The sequence below is a fragment of the Mycteria americana genome, chromosome 1, assembly GCF_035582795.1.
Source record: "Mycteria americana isolate JAX WOST 10 ecotype Jacksonville Zoo and Gardens chromosome 1, USCA_MyAme_1.0, whole genome shotgun sequence".
NCBI classification, from domain to species: Eukaryota; Metazoa; Chordata; class Aves; order Ciconiiformes; family Ciconiidae; genus Mycteria; species Mycteria americana.
In genome coordinates this window covers 33,322,938-33,350,008 of record NC_134365.1, presented here as the reverse complement: position 1 = coordinate 33,350,008, position 27,071 = coordinate 33,322,938, and the positions used below count along the sequence as shown (strand labels likewise).

General features: G+C 41.5%; 1 long non-coding RNA gene across 2 annotated transcripts in view; it reads left to right on the top strand.

The window, feature by feature from the left end:
• Positions 1-27,071, top strand: part of LOC142404600 (uncharacterized) — a 55,994-nt gene that overhangs the window by 6,955 nt on the left and 21,968 nt on the right. For both annotated transcript variants that reach the window (XR_012773907.1, XR_012773906.1), the window contains 2 exons: positions 16,216-16,411; positions 20,074-20,144. This is a non-coding gene — a long non-coding RNA (uncharacterized LOC142404600). The remainder of the gene's footprint in view (positions 1-16,215; positions 16,412-20,073; positions 20,145-27,071) is intronic.

The following is a 27,071-nucleotide window of genomic DNA, read 5'->3' as shown; positions in this document are numbered from 1 at the left end:
GAGCAGTACCCCAGAAGAATGATGTGGAGGGCCTGAATGACTGGAAAAAAAACACAAAAAATGCTAGTAATCAGATCCACCTGCTCTCTCATGTGCTGAGTTAGAGTGGAAGGCAAAACCTGCATGTGACAACTATCCATTTTGCATGGAAAGTGATTCCAATAACAGAGCAGAATGTTACTGGGAGCAAATGTCTTCCTGAAAGCCAACAAAGGACAGTGCAAATGATGAGATCAGAAGCTCTCACAGTTTTGCCTTTAATTTAGTCCAGGAAAAATATTGCCATTTCAAGCAACCACATTTATACTGAAGCTAATCAGCTCCCCCTTCCCCAGCAAAGCAGGGGCTTGTCTCCCTCGGGACTAGCCCTTGGAGAGGGGTGGGCTTCTTCAGAAGGGTGGGTGATTCAGAGAAGGAGGCAAATTTACCGCAATACACTTTAATTTTTTTTAGATTATCCACTTTCCAAAGCAAAAAATACCAAGTAGAGACTTGCTAACTTGTTCTCTAAAAAATAAAGCCCAAGCAGTCTGTCTTCTCAAATCCTTCCTGAGTTTTCACATGCTAGGTCACCCTCTATCCTCAAGCCCAATATTATACAATTTACATAGTCTTGAGTCTTGTGTCTGGGAGAAGCTTCTTACCATTTTTTACCTCAGACTAAATGAGGAAGGACTGAGCAAAACTTCAGCCTTTCTCAACCAGTTAGTGCAGCAAACACAGGACACAGGGGCCAGTCAGTAGGCAGGAATCAGTGGTCAATTGATTAATTGCTGTTCTTATCCCCTATCCCCCACTAGGCCAGGAGATAAGTAGGGAAGGCATCATTATGGGCCAGGAGTTATGTTGTCTGGTAGGATAAGGAAACACACAATCAAAGTGATGCCTAAAATACAGCCTAGCCTACAGGCTATGGTGAAGATTGAGATGATCACAAATACTACTGCACTGGGGTAGTGGTGCCACCAACAGAAACCAGGGAAAAGTACAAGGCCAGGTCTGTTACTCTTAACCCTGAATCATCTCATCATCACCCCTCAATCACCCGCAGCAAAGTCAGAGGAACTGCCCCAGGATATTCTCCAAAATACCTGACTGCATTTTTACTTTAAATTTTTTTCCAGTAGTGGGATGTTTGCACGCGAGCATGAATGTGCAGGGGTGGTCAACAAATGGAGCAGAGGACCCCTCGGGTGGGAGGGGGCATCAGGAGGACACCTCATGCAGCCTCCTCCTGCTCGGGCTGGTGAAATGACCCATGGGAGCAAACAGATGCTGACCCTGCCTCTCAACTTGGTCGCCAGGAGGCCACCTACCATAAAGCTTCTTGATCTTCCAAAGAGCTGGGAAACAAAATCATATCTTTCCAAATAAAGGGCAACCAGTTGTTTGACACAGTTTTGCACTCTGGGAACTGTTTTGAACAAATGTTTAATTACAAAAGGATGGTGCCTAAATTGTCATAATTAATCTGAACCTGTGCTAGAGTTCACAGCAGCCAAGACTTTTTACACTGGTGAATCACTCTCATTGAAATACTCTGTGCTTAAATAGCAGGAAAAGCTGCTATTAGAAATCTCTGTAATAGCTTTTATGAAAGCTCTGGCTAATTTAGAGCCCAATTAAACCCAGAAATCCAATTATTTCTGAATAACATAATTGCAAGAAAGTAACTAGCATTGTAAGTATGCACTAGCCATTATAGAAGATGCTTTAATAGAAGAAAATCAGTTCTGAGCCACTGAAAAGATGTATTCTTAGTTATCATAAGGATGGTCTGCAAATTTCAGCATTCTTCTATTTTCACTCCTCTGCACTGGGGGCAAGTAAAGCTTCTTTTTGGTACTCTGTAACTGTTATGATGTGCATTTCATGGGTCCAACCGGAGAGCAGATGAAAGATGCTAGAGCAGAGTCATTTATCCATGTGCTTGAACAATTTTTGTTGAATGAGACCCCTACTAGTCAGCAAAAACAAAACCCCTCCAATCTCTCCTTCCCTTCCCACCACAAAAAAATCAAAATAAGAATGCTGTGACTTTAGCATTAAAAAGATAAAATATGATAGAAAACTGACCTTATCGTTTTGGATGTAAAATAACAATAAGGATGATGCTGGAAATGGAAAGCCTCAATGTAAATAAGAAGCAGTTTGATAATATGGGCTTGGACAGACAGGAACTGGGAACCACATTCATCTGGTAGTTACAAGGACTGATGTTCAGCAATTATTAATTAACTGTGGGTGTAATTGTGAGCTTGGCTACCTACATGCACAAAAAGGTTAGAGAAAATAAAGCAGACCAAGCTCCTACTACAGACTGATAATTTTGCTACTGGTGGGAAGGCAAACCGCTTACAGGCTGCCCATGGTTTTGCTGCTGTCCTGGTGGACAGTGGTGGAAACCCAACACCAAACCACTGCCCTTGGAGCTCTGTGGCTGCAGGCAGTGAACTCCTGGGACCGCTAACCTCATAGCACGTTTGCCTAAGCTCTGCAGTGCCTTAGCGAGGGCAGCACCGTAACAACCTGCTGCTGGAAAGCTGTCCTCAAAAGCACTGATAGTAAGGCGGAACGGAGAATTTCTGCTCATCTTTCTCAACGTTGCAGGAGACACAACCTACAATTTTGTGCATTAGGGACTTTGTATGGCTGTAGGTACATCTGAGTGAGGAGGAATTATGATGGTGGTGTAAAATACTTAATAAACCCAGGGGCAGATCCTGGCCTCAACATCTCCACAGAATGAAGTGGAGATAGAAACTTCACCTAACATGGTTATTTGCAGTAACTGTACATTTTCTTACCCCAAAAGCCACAGTTCAACTTTCAATTCCTATTTCGGATAAACTTCCCTCTTGAATCAACTGGAGTTTTGCTTGAGTGGAGATTTGCCATGTTAAAATTTAGCTTATTGATTTCATTGCAATCTCTGTCCCGAAAGACAAGTAAAGCACTGACCCTAGGGGAAGGTGGGAGGAGGAAAAAGAATAGCCTACTGAAGGGGTAAGGATTTTCAATTTGTTATATATGTTAATCATCTCATCTGCTCACCCGTATGCAAACAAAAAAATATTTCATGAAATAGTTGGGTTCCGTTACACAAATACTTGCTAAACAAACAAATCCCTTCAAACAGGTAGAGGGCTGGTGCTACAAGGTTATCAGCTCAACACATCTCTACTGTATATAAAGCTTTGTGCACAGTATCTCCCAATTTTGTGAAGGCCAAGGTCATTCAAGCTAAAAGACTTTGTTTTTTTAAAGACATCTGAATTATGGGCACTTAAAAAACTATCTGTACAGAGTTGACAGAAGGAATTTATGATTTCAATTCTTGAAACTTGATAAAAGAAATGAAATAAAGTCTAACTCCAAAGTGTAAATTAAGAAAAGAAAGCACTCATCTTCCAGTGGAATATAAGCTCCTGTCTATTTGGCATGCTTAGACACAATAACCTTGTTTAATATGTGTTGGGAAACAATTGCCCTGAAGGGAATCAGATATAGAAAATGTAAGGCACTAGTTTTACATTTTGATTTTAGAAGGTTAGTAGACCTTTAGGATTTACAAGAATAACTGACTGTGTACTGTTTAGGAACAGAGCTCACGATCCCCATTCAAGACCATTTCAGTGCTAGGAAAATATTTCTTTGTTAATGATGCTTTTAGCATGAGGGAATCTTTGAAAACTGCATCTGCAGATATCAAGGCTAGATGAAGGATTTCTCCAAGGGTGATCAAATCAATGATCAGGAAAAGGTTACACAAATAGAGTGCATTAGCATTGTCTCCTCGGTAAAACAAACTAAAGATATAATCTCAGAGAAATCAAATGATTTTACTAGTGCAAAGCATAATGCTTTGTGTGGTTGGAGGAACTCAGCCAGAATCCAGTTTCAGTGAATTATAGGTTTTTATAACCAAGTACTTTGTTGATTTTTTTTTTAATTTCATGTTGGCATCATGTCAAATTTACATGTTTGAGGTATAATTAGCCAGTCTGATTACAAAAAAATCGACTATAATTTAAAAATATAAATTAACATAAAATGACAAGCATTAAAAGTTAATATCAACTCAATGTTCATTCTTTTGCATTCAAATGAGTCTTATTAAGTTATTAAGTCCATCTAAATATCGGTATAATTTTCAACTAATACACAGTGAGTGCCATAATCTGCCTCTCCCCCTAACCCTCCATTAGCTCTATTGTTTCTCTACAGTTTGTTACTCCAATAAACCATTTTAGAACTACATTATTTCATTTTTCATGTAAAGTGCATAACTTGAGTTTAGAAATACAATTGTGATGCAAGCTAGACCTCTGGTGACCATGTGCTGTGTTGATTCTAAATACACTGTTACAGCTCATGGCCTTTCTTTGAAATGCACAGAAAGAAGCGATATCTGAATTTAAACAAGCAAATCAAGCCAATTGGTTTAGAATTATGATGCTTGGTTTTCTAATGCATATTCAGAGTGGTAGAAAAGAAAGTATGAAATTTAATTGTACCATAAAACTGTCAGGAGAAAATATATACTGAATATCAAGCAGGATTACATTTCTTCAGTAGTGATAATCTGTGGAAAACTTTTTATTTAAAGAACTGCTACATTTTTTAATGCTGTATTTCTGGACGGAGAGCAGTTCTAAGAACCTCATCACTGAAAAAAAGTGACAAAAATATGATGCATTTTGTTTATTCTCTAGAGTAGGACACCGAATGTTTCTTCAAACACACTGTGTTCCTAATGTCTGTTTAGTACAAAAGACAAAACAGCGAAAAAGGTAAAGCAGCTTATGTAGTATTTTCTGTTTTTACAACAGTAGCACAAAACCAATAGCAGTTTCAAGCTACAAAAACACAGTAGTATCAGCTGATATCTGCAAGGACCCTTTGGAGAATTTGTATTATTTATGTGCCAGAAAGCATAATCATAAAATTTACCCTATACCCCATTACATGTGGAAACACACCTTATCATAATTTCTATTACACTGCCAGCAATTCGTTTTATGCACACACATGAACTCAGCCATTGAAACTATTTTTTATCTTCATACCTCTTTAAGAAAGTAAAATTAATGGCTGATACATACAAAATATAATGCTTGTGTATACCCCATGGCATGTGTATACATATGTATCCACCAAGACATCTCTGAGAAATGAGTTTTCATTTTTTAGTAAAATGTTTTTACATCTGTAAATGGACATGCTGCATGGATCTGACTCAAATTTCCTGGAGACCAAGGAAATAATCCTGAGTTGACTTGGATGGGCTTTGAACCGAGTCCTGCCTGTTACTACTGATTTCACCAAGCTGAAGACATAAATGAACCTATTAGGGAATCAGTAAGTTAAATTTACTGATCATGCTTCCAGTCACATACGTTTAAGTGCATAGCTAGTTACTGTAATCAACTATGATGACAACTAATGATCCAAAACCATTAAAGGGAAATAATATTAATGATATTGTATCTTGTCGCTGCACCAATGCTAAGTTTAAAGGAAAGAAGATACGGTACTCCTCACTATTTCCCTAGGCATTTTTTTCCAAACAAGAGACCCTCTCGTGGAGTCATTATTTCTAGGTTACTACCATTTTTTTTCTTAAGAGACAGGTATCACTCCCATACCATTTTTGTGGATAGCAGTATTGAGAACAGGTTCTTTACTGCCAGTGCCTTAATCTCAAAAGCACAGGATTCAGTTTGAATATCTGTCCATAGTTACCTCAGTTGTCATTATGTGATATATTCCTCCTCTTCCTGATACAGAGGTGGGGCTATGGAGAAGTTGTGTTTATTATGTTCATATCTACTTCCAAAGCTAATTGAAAATGGGAGGTGCAGGGGTGCATGAATGTGGCCTCCGTGCTGTGGTCACAAAGAAAAAAAATCTGAGTGGAAATCTTTGGTCCAGGTGGTGCTGACATGGTGCAGTTTTCCTCAAGTGCAAACAAAAATCCCTCATGAAAAATTTGGTGCCTGAATTTGGAGGAGGAGACTTATGAAGAACCCTGGCATCTGTCTCCAGCTGCCTTTCTCCTAGCTGAGAAGTCTTCCCCATTACCTGCCAGTGACCTTGTGGATGACCCCTGTGAGCTGTGGGAGATGTAGTGAATATACATGAAGAAGCAAAACCTGCTGACAAAAAAGAGAACAATTTAATCAGTGATGATCTGGAACTCTTTGACAGAGATCAGTAGCTTCATAGTAAGGGATTTACTAGTTTGCATAACTTTCTCCTTACAATGATTTGTATTACTTGAACCTGCTTGCAAGCCCTACCTGATCAAGTGCCTTGGGTCTTTAGACCCCTGTTGGATGTATTCAGCGGTTAAACTTTTAGTGTGGTCTTTGCTTTTCAGTATGCCAGAACACAGAGCAGTCTCCCTGTCAAATCAGCGAGAAATAATACCTGATACTAGGACACAGAGGTGCTTCTACCCTCAGGCCACTGGTCAAAATCCAGCACAGCATCCAGTCTTATTCCGCTCCGAAGGCTGTTACTAAGTGACAGGTTTCTGGTGGCCTGGGTTTAATGAGCCCCTTTTCTAGTGGAAAGGTGCTCACATGGCTGCTAACTGCTAACTGCCCTTCTCACAGCTGAAATACAGAGTACCTAAATGCCTCTGGAGAGTAAAATGCTCTTTCAACCCCAAAGGAAGTCCTTCCATAGCATGTTTTCTTTGAGGCACAGGCCTGTTTGCCTGAATTTTGGTTATCTATCTTATGCCTTTTCTGAAGGACAATTGGATTCTCAGCTGGGCATTTCATGAGAGCATTGTATATATTTTGAAAGAAAATATTTGCATTTTTCCAACACATACTAAGGAAATAATATTACCTTTATGCAATTCACCTTTTCTATTTCTGATGTCTTTTTGCTGATAAGCAGTCTTAGGGTTTTTGAGAGGACCTATGGTCATATGTTTGTTCACTAAAGCCACTTGCTCCTCCAAGGAGGTGAGAATCTGAGAGAAGGAAAAGGCACTGTGAAATAGATGAGGAGAGGCAGGAGCTGAGGCAAGACCAAAGTGAAATAATCAAGTCATGGTGAGTTGTGTTTTGATCATATATCATGTTTCCTATTGTGCACATGACTTTGAGGGCTTTTTCTTAAGATACATAGACCATTAGCGAAAGTGTCCCTCATCTGACAGGTGGAGACTGAAGCAGGGAGATCAGGGGAAGGGATATATAGATAAAAGGCTGCAATTACGTTGTGTGATGTAGGAACATAGAGAGCATTTGTGCTAATGGGGGAGTTTGAGAACTTGCTTAGTACCTCCCCAAAGAAATCCATTCTTTCACACTATTCCCAGACAATCCTCCATTCCCCACATCTATGAGAGAGGGTGCACACAAATACTGTTTTTTCTTCCCATAGCTGGAGCTGGATGCCTTTTTTTGGAGCTAATCTGCCCCATGAATTTCAGCAGACTCAGTACAATGTGGTACACTAGTGAACCAACATCCCTGTTAGCTGCGAAAAGACTCCCCTTAGCTTCTTTAAGAGCAAACCACAGATCATTCCCAGCACAATAGAGATATAGAAACTGACTTATTTATTAAAAGTGTGGTAGCATGCTTGATTACATTTACATTCATAGTTAATTCCTGGCACTGCTGAACATATGAAAAGATAATTATGACAATGGTGCCAGTTATTTTTAAATGGCTATATGAATATACATTTTTTAAATGACAACGTTAAGTGCATGTCTTTATCAAATGAAAAATGTATGTCTGCTATTCATTCATTAGCAAAAATTTACATCCACAGTAAAATATTTGGCTTTGACTGAAAGAAGGTTCATTACATCTCCAAAGCAAAAGCGCAGAATGAAGTGGAAATATTCTCTGAGTTTTTGTTGGCAGTGTGCGAAAACTGTGAGTAACGCAGCTGGGAGTGCTGAGGACTCCGAAGATTCCTAGTGCCTACAACCCAGATGTTGTTCATGCCTCTGCTACTCCCATTAGCAGAAGGTAAACGTGTTTGTGTAAGGAAAGGGCAAGCAGACCACTCCCTGTGTACTGAATTTTAAAAAATATATAATTGAAAATGTACACTGAGATCTGTTTCAAAGCAGACTAGTGTGGCACTGAAAATCATGTTCTGAGACTCTCTAGTTAAGCTTCTTACTTCTTAATCCGCTGTCCAAAAGATTGCTGACTGTCCTTTTGACGCAATGCAAGAGTTAGAAGGTTGAGTGATAAGATTTCTGACCTCTCTGTCACACAAGAGGACACTTACCCAGAGGGAAAAGGCTTGTGTGTACTTCGCTTAGGAAGAGAGCTTCACTGTCTAGCAAGAAATGAAGAAACCTGACTATGCAAATGTTTCAAATAGTGTAACTGAAATATTTGTGACTCCCAGGCTGGCAGGCAAATTAGCAAATGAGAAAAGATGAACAGTAAGTATATAGGGTGTGGGAACATCAGTGTGGTCTCTATTTGCAATGCTAGTTTCCTACTCTGGAGCCTCCGAGCAGCAGTAACTTAAAAAATGTTCTTCAAAAATCTCTTTCTTCATGTACACTGAACTGACATGGGACAGGGAAAGTTATAAAACGATTGCCCTGAAACACTGACTGCTGGTGGGCAATGCACCAGCACCATTGTCCAAGAACACACACCTTCAGACCTTCAGTAATTTGTTGGTTTTGAGTGATTCTATGAAAAATTTTAATGTTGGGGGATTTTTTGGCAAATTCCAATTAAATATTTTTCTTTGCAATTGTTTTCCCCAGACAGTCCTATGATGTACTTGGTGCTGCAGCAAGACCCTAACATTGAAAATCTGGGTTAATTAGTAAGGGTGAACTTCTCCTACGTGCTGTCACTAAGCTGTCTCCGTGGTGTTTTATTGGTGTAGGACTGCTTTTATCACCAGAAGGGTGTGTGCAAAGCCCATTGAAGTCAGGGAGTATTACCAGGCACACTGAAGGCAAAAATGATGTCCCTTAAAACGGGAGCCAGTAAGACCCTTCTGAAGCCGTCTTTCTGTGTTTTGCTGAAAGCTGGAACTTCTTCAGGCTAGGTGACAGTACAGAGAGAACACATCTTTTCCAAAAAGTTCTTCAGAATTCATTTCTATATAGTCTAATAATAATAGTAATAACCTTCCAGTGTATTCTGGCTTACAAGTCACTTGCAGTTTTGCTTGTGACATTCAGTGGCAATTGGATCAGCCTCACAGTGAAGGAAACCTTTACAATAGCAGCTAAGGGAAATGAGAGGAATGAACTGTTCTGGTCCCTAAAGACTTTAAATCCTCCAAACATTTTTTATCCTTGTTCTCTTTCTGGGGGGTGAATGGAATTCATCCTTGTTCCTGGACTTACAGTAGAGCTCAGCTGCCTGGGTGATTGCACAAGGGATTTGGAGATCAATCAGGATCCAAAGCCAAGCCTCAGCATCTCAGCTGCTTTCCGCAGTAAGTGATTCTTTTATATGAAAAGGCAGAAAGCTATACCATTGAAATCAATGACAAAACTCCTGCTGCCTTCAGAGAGGCTGAACTTCATTCTAAAAAGAGCTGGTATGTTTAATGCTGCTGAAACTCTTCAGGAGGGATAGGCAAGGCAGGAGAGGTGGTGGGGTAGCCCTGTATGTTAGAGAGTGTTTGGATAGTTTAGAGCTTAATGATGGTGGCAATAGGGTTGAGTGTCTATGGGTAAGAATCAGGGGAAAGGCCAACAAGGCAGATATTGTGGTGGGAGTCTGTTACAGACCACCCAACCAGGATGATGAGGCAGACAAACTATCCTATAAGAAGCTGGGAGAAGCCTCATGATCACTAGCCCCTGTTCTTGTGGGGGACTTCAACCTGCCGGATGTCTGCTGGAAATACAATACAGCAGAGAGGAAACAGTCTAGGAGGTTCCTAGAGCATGTGGCAGATAACTTCCTGACACAGCTGGTGGGTGAGCCAAGTAGGGAAGGTGCCCCGCTGGACCTCTTGTTCAGGAACAGAGAAGGACTTGTGAGCCATGTGATGGTTGGAGGCTGTCTTGGGCATAGTGATCATGAAATGATAGATTTTTCAATTCTTGGAGAAGTGAGGAGGGGAGTCAGCAGAACCGCCACCTTAGACTTCTGGAGGGCAGACTTCGGCCCGTTTAGGAGACTGGTTGAGAGAGTCCCCTGGGAGGCAGCCCTAATGGGCAAAGGAGTCCAGGAAGGCTGGACATTCTTTAAGGAGGAAGTCCTAAAGACACAAGAGCAGGCTGTCCCCAGGTGCCAAAAGACAAGCCAGCGGGGAAGAAGACCGGCCTGGCTGAATAGAGAGCTCTGGCTCGAACTCAGGAAAAAGAGGAGAGTCTATGACCTCTGGAAGAAGGGGCGGGCAACTCAGGAGGACTACAAAGGTGTAGCAAGGTTGTGCAGGGAGAAAATTAGAAGGGCCAAAGCCGAGCTAGAGCTCAATCTGGCTGCTGCTGTAAAAGACAACAAAAACCACTTCTTCAAATACATTAGCAACAAAAGGAGAGCTAAGGAGAATCTCCAGCCTCTATTAGACGTGGGAGGGCACATAGCGGCAAAGGATGAGGAAAAGGCTGAGGTTCTTAACACCTTCTTCACCTCAGTCTTTAATAGTAAGACCGATTGTTCTCTGGCTACTCAGCCCCCTGAGTTGGAAGACAGGGATGGGGACCAGAATGGAGCCCCCATAATCCAGGGGGAAACGGTTAGCAACCTGCTATACCACTTAGACATTCACAAGTCTATGGGGCCTGATGAGATCCACCCGAGAGTACTGAAGGAACTGGCAGAAGTGCTCACCAAGCCGCTTTCCATCATTTACCAGCAGTCCTGGCTAACTGGGGAGGTCCCTGCTGACTGGAGATTAGCAAATGTGTCTTGTAGACAAGAAGGGCCGGGAGGAGGATCTGGGGAACTACAGGCCTGTCAGCCTGACCTCGGTACCAGGGAAGCTGATGGAGCAGATCATCCTGAGTGCCATCACACGGCATGTAGAGGATAACCAAGGGATCAAGCCCAGCCAGCATGGGTTTATGAAAGGCAGGTCCTACTTAACCAACCTGATCTCCTTCTACAACAAGGTGACCCACCTACTGGGTGAGGGAAAGGCTGTGGATGTTGTCTGTCTAGACTTCAGTAAAGCCTTTGACACGGTTTCCCACAGCATTCTCCTGGAGAAACTGGCTGCTCATGGCTTGGACGGGCGTATGCTTCTCTGGGTAAAGAACTGGCTGGATGGCTGGGCCCAAAGAGTGGTGGTGAATGGAGTCAAATCCAGTTGGTGGCCGGTCACAAGTGGTGTTCCCCAGGGCTCTATGTTAGGGCCAGTTCTGTTTAATATCTTTATCAATGATCTGGACGAAGGGATCGAGTGCACCCTCAGTAAGTTTGCAGATGACACCAAGTTGGGTGGGAGTGTTGATCTGCTGGAGGGTAGGAAGGCTCTACAGAGGGACCTGGACAGGCTGGATCAATGGGCCGAGGCCAGTTGTATGAGGTTCAACAAGGCCAAGTGCTGGGTCCTGCACTTGGGCCACAACAATCCCATGCAGCGCTACAGGCTTGGGGAAGAGTGGCTGGAAAGCTGCCAGGCAGAAAAGGACCTGGGGAAGTTGGCTGACATCTGCCTGAATATGAGCCAGCAGTGTGCCCAGGTGGCCAAGAAGGCCAATGGCATCCTGGCTTGTATCAAAAATAGTGTGGCCAGCAGGACTAGGGAAGTGATCGTGCCCCTGTACTCAGCACTGGTGAGGCCGCACCTCGAATCCTGTGTTCAGTTTTGGGCCCCTCACTACAAGAGAGACATTGAGGTGCTGGGGCGTGTCCAGAGAAGGGCAACGAAGCTGGTGAAGGGTCTGGAGCAGAAGTCTTATGAGGAGCAGCTGAGGGAACTGGGGTTGTTTAGTCTGGAGAAGCGGAGGCTGAGGGGAGACCTTATTGCTCTCTACAACTACCTGAAAGGAGGTTGTAGAGAGGTGGGGGTCAGTCTCTTCTCCCAGGTAACAAGTGATAGGACAAGAGGAAATGGCCTCAGGTTGTGCCAGGGGAGGTTTAGACTGGATATTAGGAAATTTTACTTCACTGAAAGGGTTATCAAGCATTGGAACAGGCTGCCCAGGGAAGTGGTTGAGTCACCATCCCTGGAGGTATTTAGAAGACATTTGGATGTGGTGCTTAGGGACATGGTATAGTGGTGGACTTGGTAGTGTTAGGTTTACGGTTGGACTTGATGATCTTAAAGGTCTTTTCCAACCTAAATGATTCTGTGATTCTGTGATTCTGTGATTCTGTGAAACGGAGTTTCGGTAGGAATCTCCTAGTAAACTACATTTTGACTGATTGTGAACAGCACCTTGAATAAAAACTAATTTCATGATTCAGGTCACAAAAAAAAAAAAAAGAAATGGGCTTAAAAATTCTGGGAGCTATAAAAGTAAAGAAATACATGCCTTAAAAGCAGTCATCTTCTGGTACTGGAGCTATTCAGAATTACTTGGTTATCTGCTCAGAATCCCCCCTCACCCAAGAGCGCTATAAACTTGGTTATCCTACAGAAATAAGAAATTCACTTTTGATCAGTGGCTTGAAGACCTAAGATTTTAAAACTAGTGATAAAGTCATGATGGCTGGCAGGTCACGGACCTACAGGTAAGTCAAGTCACTTAACACATGCTTTCAGTTGTGCTCCTGGGCACAGGAATGGGAGCAGGACCATTGCCTCTCTGCATCCAGCGCTGATGCTTGGTTGTGGAGAGAAGGACTATGAGGTAGGATGGTGGGAATCAGATCCCTTGTGAGGAACAGATCCTGGGGCCAGGCACCTGGACAAGCAGGGGACACCCATGAGGTACTGAAGCATGATTAGGAGGAAGGGCAAGGAAAACAGTAACTATAAGCTAGGGCACATAGATGATAGCAGGGCAATGACATGTTTATGAGAGTTTGGGGAAGTAGGGGATGGAAGTAGATGAGGCCCAGGACCCTTCTCTGAGTATTACAGGGCAATGAACACATAGATGCCAAACTCACCAGTTTAATGTGTGCATCATTAAACACAAGGGCTGGTGGGTGAAGAAGGAGGCAATCTAGCTGGTAAAGCAAGTACAATTCTGGGCTTGGAGGTTGCACATTCAAACCCACCTGAAATGTGAGAAATAAGGTTACTGATACAAGCTGTGCTGCCCCAGTCAACACACTGCCTGTGCACAGACTGGTATGAGTTGTGGGTTGACCTTGGCCAGCAGCAAAGCACCCACACAGCTGCTCACTCATCCACCTCTCCCAGCAGGGGAAGGGAGAGAACAGGAAGAGCAAAAGCAAGAAAACTTGTGGGTCAAGATCAAGACAGTTTAATAAGTGAAGAAAAGAGGAGAACCCAAGTGATACAAAGGTAATCACTCATCACCTCCCACCAGCAGACCAATGCCCAACCAGCCTCTGAGCAACAGCTGCCTTGGAAGCCAAAGCTGCTCCACCTCCTTCTTCCTCTAACCCAGTTTTGTTGCTGGACACGATGTTATATGGCATGGACTATCCCTTTAGCCAGTTTAGGTCAGCTCTCCCAGCAGTGTCCCCTCCCAACTTCTTGCCCATCCCCAGCATCCTCACTGTGGGGGGACAGGAGGGCAGAGTGGGAAAGAGAGAAAGCCTTGGTGCTGTGCAAGCACTGCTCAGCAATAGCCAAGACATCAGTGTGTTATGGACACTTTTTTTAGCCACAAATCCAAAACGCAACACCATACCGGCAGCTTCATTCAGGGCAGACCTATTACAGTATGACACGATGTTTAATTGTATTATGCTGGGAGTAAGCAAAGCCTCACTGAAGCCTTATTAATTCAGAATAAATAACAAAATTGATCTTGTTTCTTTATGGAATAAATAGAAGAGACAATATTGTTGTACCCCAGAGCCCAAAGCTACCTTCGAACCTGGCACAGACATTGAGCCAGGGTATCTCAGGTGAGGCTGCTGTTTGTCTGTGGGATTTCATGGACTAAATCTGTGCATAGCTACTCTGACACTTCCAGTTCACATCACACTTACGGCATGTGTGTGAACCATCTGTGTACCGCACATGTCGTTAATCTGGCAGACCCTGAGGTTGCCAGATTTCTGGCTAGTCAGATGAAGCTACTGTGTAGGTGTTCCCATAAGTTGCCACATGTCTGGAAGTCCAGCAAATGCAACAATCTCTTCCTTCCCTCAAATTCCTCCCAGCTAAAATTTCCAGAAAATAACCACCAAAAATAATCAGATGACAGTCTGATATATGGTAGCCGTGCCTTCAAGAACATTTTCAGTTTTACAGTTTACTGTTTCGGGGAAATGGGTGTATGAGAGAAGCGGGGAAAATGTACGCTTTATACATAGAAATAGTGGTTACTCCAGTGATTTTTAGTTGATGTGCCCAATTTTCTCAATAGAAAATTTTGTACCAGACTTTCGTGAATGTGTGTGTGTGTGTGTAATGGAGACTTGAGAAAACAATACAATACAACATAAGAACAGTACAGATCACTCATCACAAAGAGAATACTAAGAAGATGAGACCATTTAGTTGTATGTTTGAAAACAGAACAAATGGCCATTATGTCATGAAAAGCCTTCTAATTTCCTGTTGTGTGCTGCTTTGCAGGTGCTCTATGGCCATCTTTGTGAGCTTAGGTAGATAGCGATACCTCCCCTGGGGTCTACTGCCCAGAAGCAAGGGCACAACAGCTCTGCAACACATCTCCTTAACTTGTTGATCGATAAAGATCTGCTTCATTCAGCTTTAGCGTGAGGGAGGGTGGGAGCACACGACTGTACAATAAATTCCCACTGCTCACTTCAGCAGCACAAGCACAGGACAGCCAAGGCGTTGGGACTTTCTCACTTTCTCCCGTGCACTGCTTTTCCTGCCTGAGTTGCCTTGTGCCTGTCTAAGTAACTTTGGGAACAGCAGGAAAGTCCTGCTGAGGACTGCTGTGGAGAGGACTGCTCCAGCTCCTGTGGGCTGCGGCGGGGGCTGCCCTGCTCAGTGCCAGGGGAAAGTGAGGCACAGAAAAAGTTTACCAATGCTTGCAAGGCTGTGGCAGGGATGGATGTACCTCACTATACCCAACGTAAGAAATGCTGCTGCATAGAAAAAAAGACAAATTAGAAACAGCTGGTAAAACACTACATGACCCTGGTATAAAATTAACAGTGATATTTAGGGGACACATTGCAGAGTGGAAAGAGAGCCGAACAGATATTTGATCCTGTATGCATTCATAGAAACAGGACAATGTTCGTGTTTTTTCCTGCTAAAGAGACTTAGACCAGACAAATATCTGTTAACTTCCTTAATTTCTTCTTCTAACAGAAACAACCCACCAAACCCTTGAAAATTGGCTAACTGCTTAGGGTAACAATGACACAGTCAGAGGCAAGTTTTTTTCCAGAGGACCCTGGGTCCATGCAGTGCAGAGAATAATAGTGAATCAAGGCAAGAAAGAATATATAGCTTGCCTAACAGGGATGTAGTTCATTCATTAGTCTGGTCATGCTAGACATCCTGTGATGCAGGTATGATCCTCGCCATCTGCTTCAACACCTCGTCTACACTCACAGGGTGATTGGTCTGTAAAAACCCTTCCTCTTGGCTGCTAGAAGTTGGAGGATTTTTGTAAAAAATCAAAGTGCGGTCTTGCAATCGAAGCTTGGGTCATGAGGCACAGGCAGGAGGGAGGAGAAACTGAGGTTGCACAGAAATACCATAAATCTCTTATTTTCTATTTTTTACAATTATTTTATGAGCATTTTTGTAATGTTTTAACATCATTAAGGAGACAGCAGAGAAAAGGAGAAACGATAGGCTAAGCGGATTCAAACGTTTGGAAAGGCCAGTTAGGAAAACTCTTTTCCACACAGAGTTTAACATTGTTGGGAGTGGGTTGAGGGGCAGCAGGTGACAGCATTTTTCCTTGTGGGTGGAAGTCAATAAACACTGCTCATGCAGAAAACCAGCGCTTTACTAGCTCTGCTGTACCTTTGTTTGTTTGCATGTATTTTTCATACTGCTTATGAAAGTCCCATTTGAAAGCACTTTTCAAAAGGATTAAAGCTCATGGCCATGGATTACTACTGTTTCATACCCAGAGAGAGCAAGTTATTGATTCAGAAAAATAAAGCTTTTGATTTCATTGAATGTGAATGTGTGTATATTAATATTTACACTTCTCTGGAGGTGCATGGTGCTGTGCAGACTACTGAGATGACAAGGTCCCTGCCCGAGGATGCTTACAAGACAGAAAACACAATGAATTACGACATTGGCTAAGAAGGGTCACAGAGGGGGTGAAAGAGGAAAGGAAACAACAGAAAGCAAAAGAAAGAGAATTTGTTTCATGAAAGAGCCATTATTTACAAAGCATGGCCATCAGGTAATTTGATTCCCTTTGGCTTTTATTTTGGATTTGTTTTTCACTTTGTTTTATTATGTTTAATAATCAGGCATGGGTGAGATAGTGCATAACACTAGAGCTGAGATTAATGATGAAAGGCTAAGAGAAAGCTGTGGCTCTCGAGGAGGGATTTGAGGAAGAAAAGCATTTGGTTTTTCACTCATTAGAAGCAGGCAGGCTCAGGCACAGAAGAGTTTCACACTTGCGTTAAACTTTAAATTAACCACATGTGTAAGTCTTTGTGGGAATAGGGGACTAATTGGGTAGATTAGAATACAATTAACTGTGAAGTCTGGCTAGCACTAACTGACAATGTTTAAAGAGTGGAAAAGCTGATAAAATCCTACCTAGTTAAAAAAATAGCTATAAAGACATTTGGGGAGGGAAGGGACCCTTTGCCATTACAAGATGAATGCCTGCAACAGAAGTACAGATGAGCTTGGTGCTCTGTATTGTTGCTATCACCTTACTCGGCTATACTGATTTTTCTTCTAAGATCCATTTCAATTATCTCCTCTCAACTAAGCCCATTGCTGACCCGCAGAAACCTTCATCATCCTCAGACTTCACAAACAGGAAGATGATGTGCTGCCCCAGAGCTGGCAGAGCAGGGGCAGCTAACAAACACCTGCTCCGAAATTTAGCACCATTTCATCACTGAAAGGTCCTAAATGCTTTTATCTACTTTGGGAAATGACCGCAGTTATCCAAGTGTGAGAGCTTTGTGGGCACGTTTCCTGAGCATTCAATGAAACACAGCTAAAAAGTTATGCCAGAACTTTCTAAGAGATACGAGATAGTTTATTCTATTCATACATAAAATTTAGTAATACTTTAAAAAGCAGCCTCTTTCCAAAGTACATATCTTCCACCTGTCAAAGATGCAAAAAGCCCTCTTCTTTGTATTTTTGGAATTGTCTCAAATTTTATGAATTCTTAAAAGAATGCTTGGCTTTCCTAAGATTATCCATCAGAGAAGGCAATTTATAAACAGAGGTTTTATGCCTGGTATCTGCAGAAAGCTGAAGTTTGTGTTGTTAAGTCTTACACCATCTGCAAAACAGTTAGTGGTGAAAAGTGTCTAAACATTTTATCTTTTGGAGGGATGATGTGGAAGAGTTGGACCCTGTATTTGAATCTGTTTGACCTTCTTTGGTTAACTGCCCTTCACAATGCAGGGTGTAAAGCCCTCTGCGTCTAAATCTAGATCTCTGACTGAAGGAGGAAAGGCATATGCTGAAATGTCTCCAATGATGGGACTGCTTGAATTAAGAAACTCATTAATTCAATAGTGATAAAGCTTTAGATGCTTGGTGTTGAGAGAGAATAGTGTATGTGGAAGTTAATAATAAGAATTATATTGGAAATAAAACCAAAATTGTCATTAACATACGGTGCTCACAGTTATTAGTGCATTTAAATGTCTGACCAATACAACTCTTGTACTTCTTATAGACAAATAATTATGCTTGATCTCTGTTTTGCCTTTCTTCCTAAATATGCATTCAGCAGCATATATGACCATACAGATAGTCACAAACACAGGTGTGTATATAGCCATAATCAAAGACCATCATCTTCCATTCTTACATCCCGAGTCAAGGTCATAAGTACCATGAATCTGAAGAGACGACTATATTCACCTGCATAGAATATAAATCACGTTGAAAACAATAGTTACGACATGCTTTCTAAAGCATAAAAATTACATCACCTGAGTGAAAGAGCCAAAATTCCTTCTGTCATCTCCTCTGCCCTCACAGACTTGCCTTATCGCTGGAAAACTGACTGATCCAAACAGGCTTTTGAAAATTAGTCACTCCAGTTTCACAGTGATTTTAGGAAAAATAATTTGGAAAAAAATAAGGCATTTCCAACACAATTTCCATTGTTTTTGCAGATTTTTGATAGACTGTTAAAAAGTTGGCATTGTCAAACTCCCCATTTGACAATGTAATCTTTTGTAAAAATGGAGTCCTGAGAGTTGTATATTAATGATACTCCACACTTACCTTATCGCATATTGTCAGATGAAGGGCCAATTTCAAGAACATCTTTACCCTGTCAAGTACTTACCCATCTAAGAAGTGGCGGTAAAACCGAGGTTTCTCCTGCTTCAATAAAGGCTGAGCAATAAAGGTGAGAGCTCCACTGCCTGCTCCTGAAGACTAGTTAATAAAAGGAGAGGAAGCAAAGTCTCCAGTTACATTTTTCTTATGTGTTATCTGGATTTTATGACAGCTAAAATTCACTTAAGAAGAGTGACCTCTGGTTTTTATGTACAAGATATAAAGAAATCCAGCAGCATGATTATGTTTATATAACATAATCTCAACACATTCATGAATGCAATGTCCATAAATGTAAGCTGCTATTGCAGTGAATGCTCTTATTTTAGTGTGCTTGGGTTGCTGCGTGCATTACGTTCCCTTACTCCCATTTGTGCTTGCCAGTCTCAATCCTCTATACTTTCCAAATTAAAGTAACTTCTCCCTTTTGCCAGACTCTCTGTTAACTACTTTTCATTAGTCTCCTTGGTATTGTATTGCTTTAAAAAATCTCATGCAAAAGATTAGTCTGATATGACTTTGAATTTTACTAATGGCAATGAAAGGCCTGAATATAATCAATTGTGTATGCTATAGAATATAAATTCCTATGTGCGAAGTATTTCACCACTGGATTCAGCTATAGTAGGTGAAATCTTGTTATGTACAACCTGGGTGTGCTCTCATTTTAAGCAGGGCATTTGCATTACTGTCAACAAAGGACAAGACATCTACAGCTAAAGCAAGAGTAAAATTCTTGTCCCTCAATTTTTCAGTGATTTAAAGTACACTGAAATATTTTTTAAAAAGGTGCCTTTTCACAATAGGCATTAAAGAAAACCCCAACCTCTGGCAGTCTTAAATAGGACTTTTTTTTTTCTGACATAAACATCAGTTCTTAATGTGGATTCGAGCATTTGGCTAATTTAAAATTTATTTTTAAACTGCTGAGAGGTTTATATTTGGAAACAGCTGCTGAGCATGGCCCTGTAGATACCTTTAGCAATGTTTTATTATCTTGACTAAGCTCATAATGGTGATTCTCTGCTCTACCACTGACATCTTAATGGCTGCCTCACCAATACTGATGTTGTAGGAGGTATATGGGACTGACTTTTACATCTGTAATGATATGGTAATGTGAGCCATTACAATGTCAGTGGTGGTTTATTGGCATTATGGTTTAAGATTATGAGGGTATTACAATGCCATTGCAAACAAATACTGCTGTTTTTAAAATAAGCAGATAAACACAGAAAAGTGCCAAAATAGTGGTAACACTAAATTCACAATAGCAAGATAGTGTTTGCTTAAGGCAGCCACTACCCTAAAATTCATCTGTTATCTGCATAATTCGGCAATGCATACTGTGCAGTCATCTGCTGGAGATTCCACGGCATCAGGCAGAAATAACGAATGACCCAGGGTAAATACATTTGCCCGTTTTGTGCATTATAGAATTCAGCCTAATTTTAGGCCGTATCAGCTGGAGGATCAGAGCCTGCAGTCAGAAACTGTCTGATATTGGGGAGAAGATCTCTGAATTTCCAAAGCCAACAGCATATAAAACAAAATGGTCTTTTTTTTTTCTAGTTTTCCAGTTCCAAGAGGAGGACGGTTAGAAGCAGAAACAGGAAACAGCAGAAATCGGACAACATTGTCTGGTAAGAGCTTTCGTAGATCAAAAGAGCAGAGCTGTGAACATGAACTCAGGTTAGACTGCAAACTGACCTGAAATTCACATATGAACTTGAGGTTTCTAAAGGAGGGTTTTGAAAAGCATTTGAGAAAAGTCTGTTCCCATGGAGTCCCTGTTTACAAGCTTCACTGGGCTTTCTTATCTAAACTCTTCCCAGGAAAGAAAATGAAAAGAACAATTTTCAATTGACTTGATACTAAGTACTTTCATTAATACTTTGCAGGAAATTTGGAGCAGGCATAGAAAAGAACTGCTAAGAAAAGGCCAAAGAAATGAATTTTACATTGATTTCATGCGTTCTGGGGGTCATGGTCATTTTTGTCTCATAAGAATATAGCGGCTTCATCTACATAAGCAAATACTGTGGCACCATAGGAATAGATCTAAAAGGCAAATCAATTGGTGCTATGGAACCAACATCCATGCTATTCACGTTTTGGAGTTTTACTGCAGATTAGTTTGGATCAGACTCTTCTGGTCTTGAGGACTGAACACTGACTGGTTAATGGTTGGAGAGCATCACGTGTACTTCTGGAGTGCATCCTCTGATTTAGTTTTATCTGAAAAAAATCCAGTTCATGTTTGTGTGTGATAGCTCTGCATAAAGTCAAACACAGTTAAGTGGGGGCAGTTGGGACATTCACTTCATAAATGTGTTCCTGATCTGAGCTAAACACTAACGGAGATGCACCAAGTGAGTTCCATGCTCCTGATCCAGTCCTACAAAAGTTAATTTTTATGTGGCTCTCACTCTTTTTCTCTCTCTCAGTGGCTTCATATCTCCGGTAGAACATAGGTGTTGTGGGAAATTAGAGCTGATGAAACTATCTCAGCCCTGAATTTGAGGAATGATTAGTTCTGCAGGGTGCTCCAAGTGCGACAGGAGTGAAGGCAACAGGAGACAGCAATCATAAGCATGTACCATGATGTACAGATCAAGGGGCACAGGATTCAGATGAACATTTGTTGTTGAGCCTAACCCCCTGTTATCACTGACCTTACAAAGCTCTGAATAATCCTGCCATAAAACTGATCATTGCGTCTTAAAAAACAGCTGAAATGTTTTACTCAGAGGCGATACCAGAAATTCACTCCTCTCACAGTTAGAAGCCTTTTAATTTCTATATGAAGTTTATTTAGGCCACTATATACCCATTTGTTACTGAGTCAGCCTTGTGTCTGTGGAAATAATTCTTGTTTCTCTCAGGAGGATTTACAGAGAAGAGCCATGTCGTGTCTCAGCCTTGCAATAGCAGACTGCCAAGGCCAGGCTTCTTCACAACCTATCAGATGGGCTTTCTGTCCTTTGATCACCTTTGCACTGTTGAGCCCACTAGGATGAATTTCCCTTCCTGGAGCTTGACCCTGTTGGAAATATTGATATATCCTCAGATTCCTCTTGTGTCTTTTTATTGCCATAATATACTGGCACTTCACAGTCACCATGCGCTTACCTAGTATATCCAGGTCTTTCTCTTCTTTCTTATTTCTAATAGGGGTCCTCCCAGCTTTTAACAGAAACTTTTTCTGTAATAGAATATCTTTACAGGCATGACCTTTCATGTCTATTATTAAATTCCCTCTATTACTTAAGTCTTCAAGGTTATGCAGTCCCTGCAGTATGGCACTGCACTCTGGACCTTTTCTGCAAAGGATGTCTCAGCAAATTTTAGCTGTGTGTGCTTTTTTTCCTGTGCCTTCTTCATGCATAAAATTCCCTCCAGCCCAGGAGTTCATTTTCCATTACAAATAGTATCACCTCTCCTTCAGCTAGTTAGGTATGCAATATAGAAATCTCATATTAATGTCCATCTTTTACTCTTTAATAAATAATTTTCCATTTGACATTGTAGCTTATAATTTTCTGAAGACTTTTGCTAACTGTGTTTAATCTGTCTGGAACATAACATACAATATCTAAGAGTTTAACATGTAAACTGCTAAGCAGATGATATTAACAAGTTGAACTATTTTAAGTCAAGTGAAGTGAAGTGCTGTATGGAAACATGAGGCCCATGCATGGATCACCAGCTCTAGCCATGTATCTGTTAGGGAATGCATAGTCTTCCAGTTAATCAAGGCAACAGTGGACATTTTACCACTGAAATGCTTTGGGTATCCAGTAGGCTTGAAGAATCTGGAGGCCCCAAAACCCAGAAACACTTTGTGAGTAGCCTGGTCTGAGGATGAAGCAGGTGGTGAAGAAACTTTTTGCATCATTCACCTATCCTGTCAGGGTCATCTCAGGTTCTGCTTATCTTTTAAATTAATATGCTTTTTCCAGTTTTTGGATTGGGATATTGAAGGTATTTCCAAATGACTTATTATAGGGAAAGTAACAACAGCAACAAAACCCCCAAAGAATACATAACATTACATTTCTCTTAAGCTCACCCTGATTATATTAAAGGTGTAACAGTTCTTCCAAGGTCCAGAGTTACAGTATGGCAAATAACCACAGAATTTGAAGAGTTCTGTTCAGCCTGAAAAACAGAACAGGTCGGCGGCTATTTGTTGATCGCTAATGCACTAAGCTGTTGACTATTTGCAGGTTGACTATTTGCAGTTAACAGTCTTCACAAATAGTTTACCACCATCAGAAAGGTTTTGTTAGTAACAAAGAAACAGTAGTGTTCATCGCAGGCTTTGCCCAAAGGAGAGTTAACTCTGTGTGTTGACTGAATCACGGTAGAGAAGACTGACCTGGGTAAAAGGGTGCTCCACCCAAAGCACAAGATCTTTTCCTGGTGGCTTCAGTGAGATCTGAGGATGGTGGCTGCAGGGTTGCTCTGGAGATTTTCTGCTTGGGTCTTTGCAGTCTTATTCAAAAAGGAGTTAAATCCTAGGTGGGAGTTTGTGAGATGGCACTGAGTAGTTAATTTTCATTATTAAATGCTGGATGGACTATGATATGATTGGAAATTAATCCTCAACACAGGAGATCTCAAAAATGTCTGTAGCAGGTATCACTCTTCCCTTGTGCATCATGTTTTTCCCTTCATCTCCTGCAGTGGTTTTCGGTTCTTTAGAGGTGCAAACTCAGTAGAGGTGTGGACCTTTGTAGACATTTCACATATACAGCTCCTTCTATAGCATGTAGAAATTAGTTTTTCTTGATCACCTTTTGCAAGCTCCTCAGAAGCTGTGCACAGACTCCTAGAGGGTCTTCTAATCACTGGCTGAGCTAACTGTGATTAGTAATGCAGGTCAATTAAGTTATGGGATCCTGTTTTTATGTGTAGATGGACACAATCTCATCACAGGCTGAACATTTCTGTAATACTAATAATAATGAGGATTGTGGTAGGAAAGGAAGACTCTTCATTTGTACTTCTCTGGAGGCAAGAAAAATTGGACCTGTGAGGCCAGCAGAACTGGACTGATACCTGCTTTCTGAGGATGGCACAAACTTTTTTCAGACTGATGGGGGCAGAAGTGCTGTTACAGTTACCACAAATCCAAGGAAGGAAAGGTCAGGACAACAGCAAATTCTGAAAAGTGGAAATTGTAGTTATTGGGAGGAATTAGGTTAAAGGAGCACTGTGGAGAGGAGCAAAAGGAGAATGCACATCGTTGTTCAGCAATGTGGGAATCCAAGGGTCTTCTTTCTGATCAAGAGGTGGAAAATATACATTCAATAAAATGCCTATTGCCACTTTGTAGTGTTAGATTAGCAGTTGTAGCATTTCTAACAGCCCATTTGTAAAAACATTTATGCAACAAACCTCCAGGCAAGATGTATGGAAATGACAGAGGATGCCAGCAAAACTGAAAAGAAAGGCTCAGAGGCTAGAAGGGGAAACCTACTGAGTGGCATAATATGCCTGGTATGTAGATACATATGCATAGCTCCTCATCAGATCTTTCTCTTTCCCTCCATCTCAGCAAGGGGTAGCTAGTTATCCCACCCACTGACCTGTGTCTGTCAGCAGGCTGCTTGGCACAGGCAGCCGGGAAACTAATTCTTCTCTGCAATGGGAGACGTGGAAATGCTATGAGGGTCTGCATGACACAATCAAATAAAATGCACGAGCAGAGGTAAGAGCCTGTCTGCAATGCCTAGAAAAAGCTTCACTGGTTTCTTCAGTCCTTGTATCCAGCTGAGAGCTAATAGCCTGAGCTCTGTCAGCTCAGCTGGGGGCAGTGATCAACAGAAATTGCCAAACAAAGAGCAAGGGACATGGAGGAGGGTAGCAGTGGGCTCTAACGTGGCATGTGCTTCTGGGGTGCCAGAACCCTGCCATCCTACTCGTTTCTCAGTGAAATAAAACTCTGAGCTTGGGAGCTTACAATCTCCTTTCCAAGCCCCACGCTGTCACTAGCATGCAACCACATTTTCACAAGCATCATTTACATTTGGAAGTGTTGCTAGATTGCTCTGCAAACCCATGGACAAGATATTTCAGCTAGCTTTTTCAAGAAACTAAATTTCCTGGAAAGAGCCAGCCAGCATATCTCTTTTTCCAGACTGAGCTGGAGAGGGAGAAGTTCATTTCAAACCTCTACTGTTTTAGCAGGTCTGCTCAGACTGCCAACGGCAAAGCTACTTCCAGGGCTCCACAAGCCTCGCCAACAGGATCCAGCCTGGGAAACCATCAGCTCATCTCACATACCAGCAGGCCACAGTAGAGCCATTGGACACTAGTAATTTTCAGTAACTACCAGATTGGATTAAATTCCAACTAGTGACCTAAAGGTCAAAAGCCTTAGCACTCCTCAGGAGGACCCTTGTTCTTATTACTCCAGTGGAGACTGTGTACATAACCATGGATAAGCATGCACAAATAAATCAAGAGCTAAAAGTACAGGGTCAGCATCCTGCTTCATCCACGAGGGGTAGGATGACCTGAGTTAGCCCACTGGTGCAGCAGAGAAAGCCAGAGGTATGTCTCCAGTACCTGTGCAACTCAGGGTCTGTTATTGCTGCTGAAAGAAAAAAAATTGTCCTCTGGGACTTGGTAAGTTCAAATAAAAGATTATTCCACCAACACAAAAAAATCTTTTTGTTTAGTAATATTGTATAAATGGAAACGAAAAATCCTCCAAATTCCATAAAATGTGGAGAACTGCAGAAAGAATATGAAGCATGTTGTGTGCTTTTGTTGTTGGTATTGTTTAGAAAATCATGGTTTTTGACAAGACAAAACAGAGGGAGGCGTTTTCCAAAGTGCCTGAATGATTATGCTGGGGTATTTCTGAAAAATTGCAGTCAGAAGATGTAGTATAAGACAGGCAAGAAATATTCAGTTAAAGTTACTGCCCCAGTCCTATCTGCCTCTTCTGAGAGACGGGTTCAGAAAGAAATATAGACAAACCACAACATTTCTGAAGAGAAACCTGGAGCCAGGACCAAAAGAAAACACGCGGTATTCACATATCTGACTGTGTCACCTAGGATGACCTTGGCAGTTAGCATGGTGTCTTAGGAAGAGCAATGAGCAATTCAGGCAGCCTGCTACCTGGGGCTGCCAGAACCTAATTCAACCAAAGGAGGGACGCAGAGGTCAGGCTGTGACTGTAGAGACTTTGCTTGGGCATAGCAGTTACCTCTCTCCATTGATTAAATAGGGAGCGGAGGATTTTCAATGTGGGCTTTTCAAAGCCTTCCAGAGGGTAGGATACCTAATTCCATGTAATTCTAATATGGATTGGCTTTCCAAATCCCTCAAGATTAGCAGTGTTGCCAATCTTCAAAGGAAAATCCCTTTATATTTGACTCCTGAAAGCCTTTCAGAGAGTATTTGAGGTAGAGTTGTCATTACATTAAGAGTATTCAGAAAAAAATTATCAGCTTGGTTGAGATAGCTAAGCCTTTTATCTTGCTTAAGTTTTGCACACTCTTCTGCTCATCAACGGCAGTCTACGTCATAGGATGATTAGGGACCTTCATTTGGGACTTTGGATATTTCTTGCATCTGTGATCTTTCCTTGTATTTACCTTTGGTGCATTCAGACACCTCTGGTCTTTTAGTCTTTAGTTTGATACAGAGTGATGAGAAATAATTTGTTGTCACTGGTGAGCAGGGCTTTGTTAGACGGATGTTCCAGGAACAGCAAACCTAGAAGGACCCAAGCTTTCTATAGTCTTATACATTTTTTACAGACTAAATCATTATTCCATAGTCTTTGATTGCTGGGGACTTGACTCAATAATCTGTGTGATCCCTTGCAGACCTATGCTCCAATATTCCCAGAAACGCACAATACTTTTAAACATCTGCTTCATGCCTGAAACAGCAAGCGCTTCCTGTCCCTCTCATTTTAACTTATTAATTATGAGTTTATAAAATACACTAGTCTGATAAGTCAAATGGCTAAAAATTCAAGTTCCACATTTCAGTAACAATATTAACCATGAAGCTGGTGATTAGTCTGGATAATGGCTGGCTAGTGAGAGCATTAACAGGCTGTGGCAAATCTTGTTAGCTCTAAATACCTTGAGAAAAGACACTAGACTGCTGATAATGACTGCTTTTTCAAGAATTATTGATAAAAGGATTTTTAAGGAGTAAGAAAACCACTCATGTGAAGGAAGAGGGTTTTTTTCCTCCTTAGAGCTTTCAGGATGGTTGGAGATGATACTGAAAACTTAGGAAGTGGGAAGCTGACACTGACAGTCATTTAGTTTTAAGGGTACTGAGTAGGGCAGCTGGTGTGTAATCGGGATGGAAGGTGGTCTGTGCTGTGCAAAATTCATAGCTACACGATCCTCATCCTTTTTTCCTTCTTTTTTTCTGAAAGAAAAATAAGTACTAAAAATTATTGAAATGAGAAGTTCAGATATTGAATGTGTTGAATTGCTTGAAGGGTTATGTTTCTCTTCATTGTGGCTACATCTATCAAGAAGATGTGATACCGGAGAACATCTATGCTGACACCCAGAGAAGTCTGG